Below are 7290 nucleotides of genomic sequence, written 5' to 3'. Positions count from 1 at the left end.
CTAATTTCTGTAATTCTATCAAGCATAAAAATCTTGATCTGAATTGGGGAAATAGCTTTAATTTTGTGGTTCTTATACTTGCTTTTTTAAAATTAAAATGTCTTTGTATGTTTCAATACATTTCTATTGCAAAACAGTGCTGCTTAATTCCCTTGTATGCTACAGGAAGATATTGGGCCGAATTCTGCTCTCAGCAATGCCAGTGTCAATCCTGACTTCATTGGAATAACTCCAGACTGACACCACTGCAACTGAGATCAGAATCTGTCCCAGGGTATTTAGTTCTAGGTGGTGTAATATATTTAGGATTTCTTCATCTTTTCACCTCTGGCTGTCAAAGAGATTGTTACATTTTAATTACCGTTATAATCTAAAAAGACTTCACATTTAATGAAAATATTTAAACAGCTCTTTTTGTTGAAGAAGCAAACCATACAGTAGATTACAACTGATTCCCATGCAGTGAGATCTAATTCTGAACAAGGAAACAGACTGCCTGGACTCTGTATTCTATGGGGGAAGCGTATAGGCCCAGACCCACAAAGGTATTTAGGCTCCTAACTTCCACTGAAATCAATGGAAGTTGGGAGCTGAAATACCTTTGTGGATCTGAGGCTTAGATCTAGAGATTCTGGTTAAGAAAACCCAGGGCCCTATCATCTCCTAGATGGGCTGGTCCCACAGACCAGACAGCAAATCGTGTGACTTTCCACTCACAGTTTTCTTCTGTTTTTTTCTTTCTGGAAATGAGGGGGGATGGGGGCTTGTTCCTGTGTGGAAGAAACAAGTGGCTCTGCACCTTAAAAAAATATGTCTCCCCAACATCAGTGTAGGCCTTGGGTTCCATGAAAGTCAGGGCCATATGCACATATGGTTGTCTGGAGAGCCATACACAAACTTTTGGTTCCCCCAGCCACTTCCTGAAACTTGACAGTACATCTAGTGTAGAAGCTGCCCTGCTGGGGAAGGGGTGGTGGTTCAGACTGCAGAGAGGAAAAGCAGGTATGACCACTCAAAGTTGCCAGAATCAGCACTGACTTACCCACAAAAGTCCTGCAGATGACTAGAGTGATGGTGTGGGCTGGGCTATAATTTCACAGAAAAAAGCTGCCTGCAAGTACTCTCACCTCTGGCCCACTCCTTGCTGTACTGCACAATCCAACACTCCCAGAGCCCATCCCCAGGGGAAGCAGAAGGGTTGGGATCAATTGTGGGGAGTGGAGATGACAGTCTCCTGTACTCCCCCAATCCAAATATGCAGGGTTCTTGTCACCCCCACCTATGGAGGCAGAGGAACAATAGGACCCCAACTCTTTTATATTAGATATTAGCTAGGATGGGTAAGGAAGGGTGTCCCTAGCCTCAGGAGAGAGATCACTTGATCATTGCCTGTTGGGTTCACTCCCTCTGGGGCATCTGGCATTGGCCACTGTCAGTAGACAGGATACTGGGCTAGATGGACCTTTGGTCTGACCCGTACGGCCATTCTTATGTTCTTTTTTTCTTCTAGCCAGGTCTGTAAAGGGGCAGAATGCATTTGGGTACTTCGCTGGCATGTCTTTTCCTCCAGCTGGATTTTAAAAGAGTAACTTTTATTTTAAAAACCAGAAAGTACATTTTTCAGAGCAATTAATTTTGGGGAATAATTCAATCTGTACCTTCTATCTTTGGGTTTGCTGCCATAAAAGCAAGATCAGTGGCTTTGTTTTTCTTCCCTTGTAATTCCTTTCCTGGCAAAACCATGCCACATCTACATAAGCATCTGGCAGTTTTGCAAATAAATTAAGCTCAGTTCAGCTTCAGAGGAAGGATTCCAGGTTCCCCTTACTGTAACACTTCATAAACATTTGTGTAACTGGAAGAATAGGTCCCAGTTACGACCATATTTCATGATAAACACAGATGGTGTTTATATTTAAGTATGCCAAAAGTGGTAATGATTGCAAAATTTGGAAGGATTTATTTTTATGTTGTTTCCATTCTAGTCTCTGGTAGTTCAGGCTGCTATGACCTGACTTTCAGATAAAGGAAACATATTTGTATGATGCTATTCAGTTTTCTAAAATAACTTCACAAGGTTTTGTTTGCCTGCTGCAGAAGGACATTGAGCTTCTGTTTCCCAGGAGGCTTTTATCGTCTAGCATTGAGGACTGCAGAGATCACTTAATATAACTAATTATTGGTTTACATATGCTCCTTAATTGCTCGATACCCCTTCTCCTTTCAGAAAATCAGATAAATGTAAGTCGCAACAGTTCTATTCTGTTTAAGCTTTTATACCAAGCTCATCACGGCTCATCACCGATGAGCTCATTCCAGCAGTGCATTAAGCAACATGACTAGGTATTTGTCATGTGTTTCTTTTCTCAGCCTGTCCCTGGGGGAGAGGTGCGTGCAGGAGAATGTTGGGGATTGTTTACATTATCTACATATCTGTATATACACGCACACACGTTACTATGTGTTTATGGTAGAGAAGACAGGTCAAAGAAATACTCCTTGCACCCAGGGCAGAAAGTGGTGACACTAGTGATGGGCCTTAGTTCCTGGGGCTTAGCTCATTCCACAGGCTTGGGCCGGCCCCTGGGAAAACTCTCTCTCTGGCACAGATGAGCTTTACAGTCTGGGGTTGTTATGTACAGACACCGTTGTAACATACCTGGGGGGAGCACCCTGTAACCTCCCTATATTCCTCATCTGTATATAATTGTGATCTTACATATAAAGCAGGCCTTGTAAGGCATCAGGGGAAAGGTTATGATCGGCTGAAAGTCATTTCTCTATCCATATATGTATATCATTAATGCATGTGAAGTTATGAGAATTGTGTTGCACGGTTGTCACTAAAACATGCTGTAAGTTGGGGAATCAGCCAGATATTAGCCCCCCAGAGGCAACAGCAAGGAAAGTAACTAATACTCGGGCGGGGTGTCAATCAACCCATCAACAGCCATTGTCCAGCAAGGGAGATACAATTCAGTGACTCACCTGCATGAGGCCACACCAGGGGAATTGCTCAGCCATGCCTGGGGACTCAGCAATGCCCACCAGGCATGCCTGCACTTGTGCTCCCCAAGCACATGGACTGAGGGTATAAAACAGACATAGTGGCCGCATGCTGGGCCTTTCTCCTTCACCCACCTACTCTGCAAGCAACAAGGACACTCTGAAGATTCCAGTTGAGGGGACTGGCCCAAATTTCAAGGGTGAAATCTGTATATTAAGGACTGCAGTATCCAGTGGGGTGAGCAAAACTGCTTGTCTAGTTGCTGCCCAGTCTAATAGGGTTGAGAGTTTAGACTGCGTGCTTTTATATTATATATATATATATATATATATATATATATATATATATATATATATATATATATAGTAACTAACTCTGACTTTTTGCCTATCACTTAATATCACTTAAAATCTATCTTTTGTAGTCAATAAACTTCTTTTACTGTTTATCTTTACCAGTGAGTTTGTATGAAGTGTGTGGGAAATCTGCTCAGGTTTGCAAAGGCTCATGTATGTCCACTTTCCATTGATGAAATGGTGAACCAATTAATACATTTGCACTGCCAATCTTGAGCAGAGCAAGATGGTATATTCCTGGGGTACAGTGCTGGGAGCTGGAGGGATCTGATTGGTGCCTTTCTCTGTGTGATTCATGAGTGGCTCTGGGAGCATTCATGCAACCTAGCTGGCCGTGGGGCTCCATATGTGGTTGTACTGAATGATAACAGCTCCTGGAGAGGTTTGCTGCTGGTGACTAGCAAGGCACTGTGAGAGACAGTCCATGCTGGAGAGAGTTAAGGGGGCACAGTGGTCCCACAGTCCCAGGCTGCACCCCGGGGACCCCGTCATAACCATAAACAGCACTCAAATGCATACATGCTTCTTTGAGACAGGATGCTGCTTGCAGTTACACCAGTAAATTTGGAGTAAGCCCATTTAAATCAATGTTATTACACCAATGTAGCTGACAGCAGAATTTGGCTCTCTGTCATTAAAAATGGCAGAGGCTTCTTTCTAATGAATTAAAGGGGCAGCCCCCACCACCTGAGCTAGCAGAGGAAGAATCCACTATTGCCCTCTATTCTGGGCTAAGCAAACCACTGCTGACACAAAAGAGGGTTTTCACAATGGATGCAGCTTTGTGGCATTGGCATTCACACCAGAGTAAATGGATGCTTACATGTGCAGCATGTAGACTGGGACCTGGCATCAGCAGGAGAGGGAGGCCAGCATGGGAGATCAAGCAAGAGAGAATAGAAAATTTCAGGCGTGTCTTTCCTATTGCAATGGCTCATCACAAGATTCCCTCACCAGCCAGGCTGGATGTGGGGATTTGGGATCTCGAGGCATTGATCCTGAGACAAAACGCTAGCTCAGACGGACTCATCATGCAGCCCATCACATTTCTGGTAATGGGAAATGGCACCCGGACTCCAACCTCATCATCAAATATAACAGTAGGTGGAAACTCCTATGTTAGGTTACTAAATGGCTAGTGATACAACTGTCACTTTTCAATAAGGTGACTATGGAGATCTGTATGCTCAGAAATGCCATCTAGGTGCAGATATACCACAGGGAGGGGCAGGGTAGATGTAAGCAGGATCTGAATGAACTCTTCCCTGACAGCTAGCTGGAAGAGGGAGAGACTTCAGGAGCAAACTGTATTTACATGAACATACCTACTCTGCTTAGATATCCAGCAGATAGAGTGGTGTTGCTCAAAGTGATCAACTTTGGCTGGTGTTGGGTTACAAATCACTTTAGTACTGAATGCAGGGGTAGTGAAATGTTGTTATCAATGTTGTTGTCTTTATTGTATGAATAAAGGGGAGCAGAACTGTACTTAACCTGTCCCAAATGAGGGGGTCACCCTCAGCTGAAAGGACCTAATTAAGGCAGGGTCTCGAATGCCAGATCCCTGTGAAAGCAAGAGGGGTGGGGACAGGTGTCCCAGCCAGGAGGTGGGGACTCTCCCTAAGGGTCCCTGGTCTGGTTTACCAGTTCCTCCCCTGCTGTTCAAAGTTAGAGCTAAATAGGCTCCATTAGGAACCCTTTTTATTTTAAGTGTTATGTGAGAGCTGAAATCACTTGCAGTGGGACAGCGTTTTTGCCCAGCCTACTAAAAGCTGAAAATCACCAAGAGACTGACCTACAGAGGTCACAGCAGACAGGCAGGTGGCAGCAGATGGTAACTGACAATCGGCCAGTGTGAGTGGTGAGCAGTCGGCTGGCAGGAGCAGAATGAGCAGCTGGCAGGGCGGAACCGCGGCTGGCAGGGCAGCGAGTGGAGAGGAACCGCGGCTGGTAGGGTGGCCAGCCAGAGCAAGTACTCAGATGGAGGAGCACACAAGGTGCCTTCTTCCCCGGGTGGGAGGTGAACTCACACAGATGCACCTCTGAACCCTGGGTCCTCACTGACCAAGAACAACCACTGTGAGGGAGCAGAGAGGGGCACAGAAAAGGAACTTTTGGTTGTACGACTCAAGAACATGAGGCAGAAGACACAGCCCCATGCACTCTGGGGTGGGTGTCCTGCTCACCATTTTATGTTTATGAATCCTGCTTGTGGCATTTTCCCTAATTAATGTTGGGTAACTTCTCTCCTTTCATTAAAAGTTTCTTTTCTACACTCTGTGCTTGTGAGAGGGGAAGTATTGCCTTTTAGAGGCACCCAGGGTGGTGTGTAATTTTCCCAGGTTACTGGGTGAGGGCCTCAGCCAGTTCTGTGTTGTATTGTTGAAAAGGAACCCCTAGATATTGAACCAGGCCCTGGTTGCTGCCGGCTCCACCTGGTAGAAGGGTTACACTTAGTAGACTAATGGAAAAAGCCCTGGAATCCATTTTGCAGCTAATACAGAATAAGAAATGCTTTTCGCCAGGTGAACTTTCAGGGAGCTGTGCCGAGCACAGTGAACATAACTGTTTTTGAGTCAATGCGTATTTTGTTTAGGAAAGATTTAAAATATTTGCCCTTTCTTTCTGTGACTTGTTGAGCTTGGACAATATATTCAGGAGGCAGCTATGCTGGGTCCTTTATTATGTAGCTACTACCTTCCCAGTCTCGTCCTGCATGGCCTGAGTTATAGTACAGTATAAACCTGTCAGGGAGAGGTCATGCTGGAGACTATGGTGCCTGTTCTCTGATCTACCTGAGCTCACCATGTGCGCTGACTTTCTGAACCTCCATTTCCTCTCACAGCAGCTGGTCTGACCAAAGTGGAGTCACGTGCTCTACACACAATCAACAGCTCTGTCCTCTCGGTCAGAAATGAGGAGAGGCAGAAGGGCCCTGCACTTGGTGACCAAGTCCCATGGCCAGTCACATCTGTCTGGGATGAGAGATTCTAGGCACAAGCTCTTGCACAGGAGTGACACCCTGGAGCTTTCTAGTCCCTCACACCCTTCCTGATAGCTCACGTTGGCCTCTTTCTCTTCAGCAGATCCTCCTGCTGTAAGCCTGTTGTCATACAAAGCCTTTTGTTCTAGTGCAAATGCCAGTGCCACAAAACTGCATTACACGAGAGAATTCTTTCAGGGTTTTTGTCAATAAGCACGTGCTCACGAAGGACAGAAAAGGATGTTTGCTTTGGAGAACGCTGTTGCTTCTTAGCCTTTCATTTCTTCAAATTGCTGTACAGACCTTCTCTAACCCTCACCACAAACGTGTGAAGTGGGTATGGAAAAGTATTATCCCCATTTAAAAGTTTTGCGCTTTCCATATTTAGACACTTAAGTAGGAGGCCTGATTGTCTGTGGTGCTGAGCTCTGGCAGTTTCCATCTTTGAAAATAAGTTCACTTATTTAGGTGCCTAATGATGGAATTAGGTGCCAAACTTTTGACACCCAGGTTTGAAAAGAGAGGCCTCGTTGGTGTGTTCAAGATCCCAGCGTTAGTCAGCAGGAGGGCTGGGCATAGAATGAAGGTGTTCCTGGCTTCAGACACTATGATCAGTCCAGACCACATTGCTTCTCTTTTGTATGTTACAAATGTTCTCCTGGATGCCACACATGTATGGATCATCATTTATTTAAGGGTTGATCCAACAGAACAAACACTGATCTTTTAGGGGCAAAGAGTAAAGTTATTGTTGAGATAATGGTTAATTTATTCAAGAGAAATTAGAGTGGGCATGTTGTGTTTATGTACACTGGGATGATGACGTAACATTAAGGCACTTAGAGATGCCTGGAAATGGGTTCAGATATTTAATGGAAACCTATAAAAGGGGATATAAAACAATATTTTTTAGCATATGTGTTGGGGTCCACTAGGCATAGCTA

The sequence above is a fragment of the Emys orbicularis genome, chromosome 1, assembly GCF_028017835.1.
Source record: "Emys orbicularis isolate rEmyOrb1 chromosome 1, rEmyOrb1.hap1, whole genome shotgun sequence".
In the NCBI taxonomy this organism is placed as follows: domain Eukaryota; kingdom Metazoa; phylum Chordata; order Testudines; family Emydidae; genus Emys; species Emys orbicularis.
The sequence above is the reverse complement of the archived record's forward strand: the minus strand, read 5'-3'. Positions refer to the sequence as shown.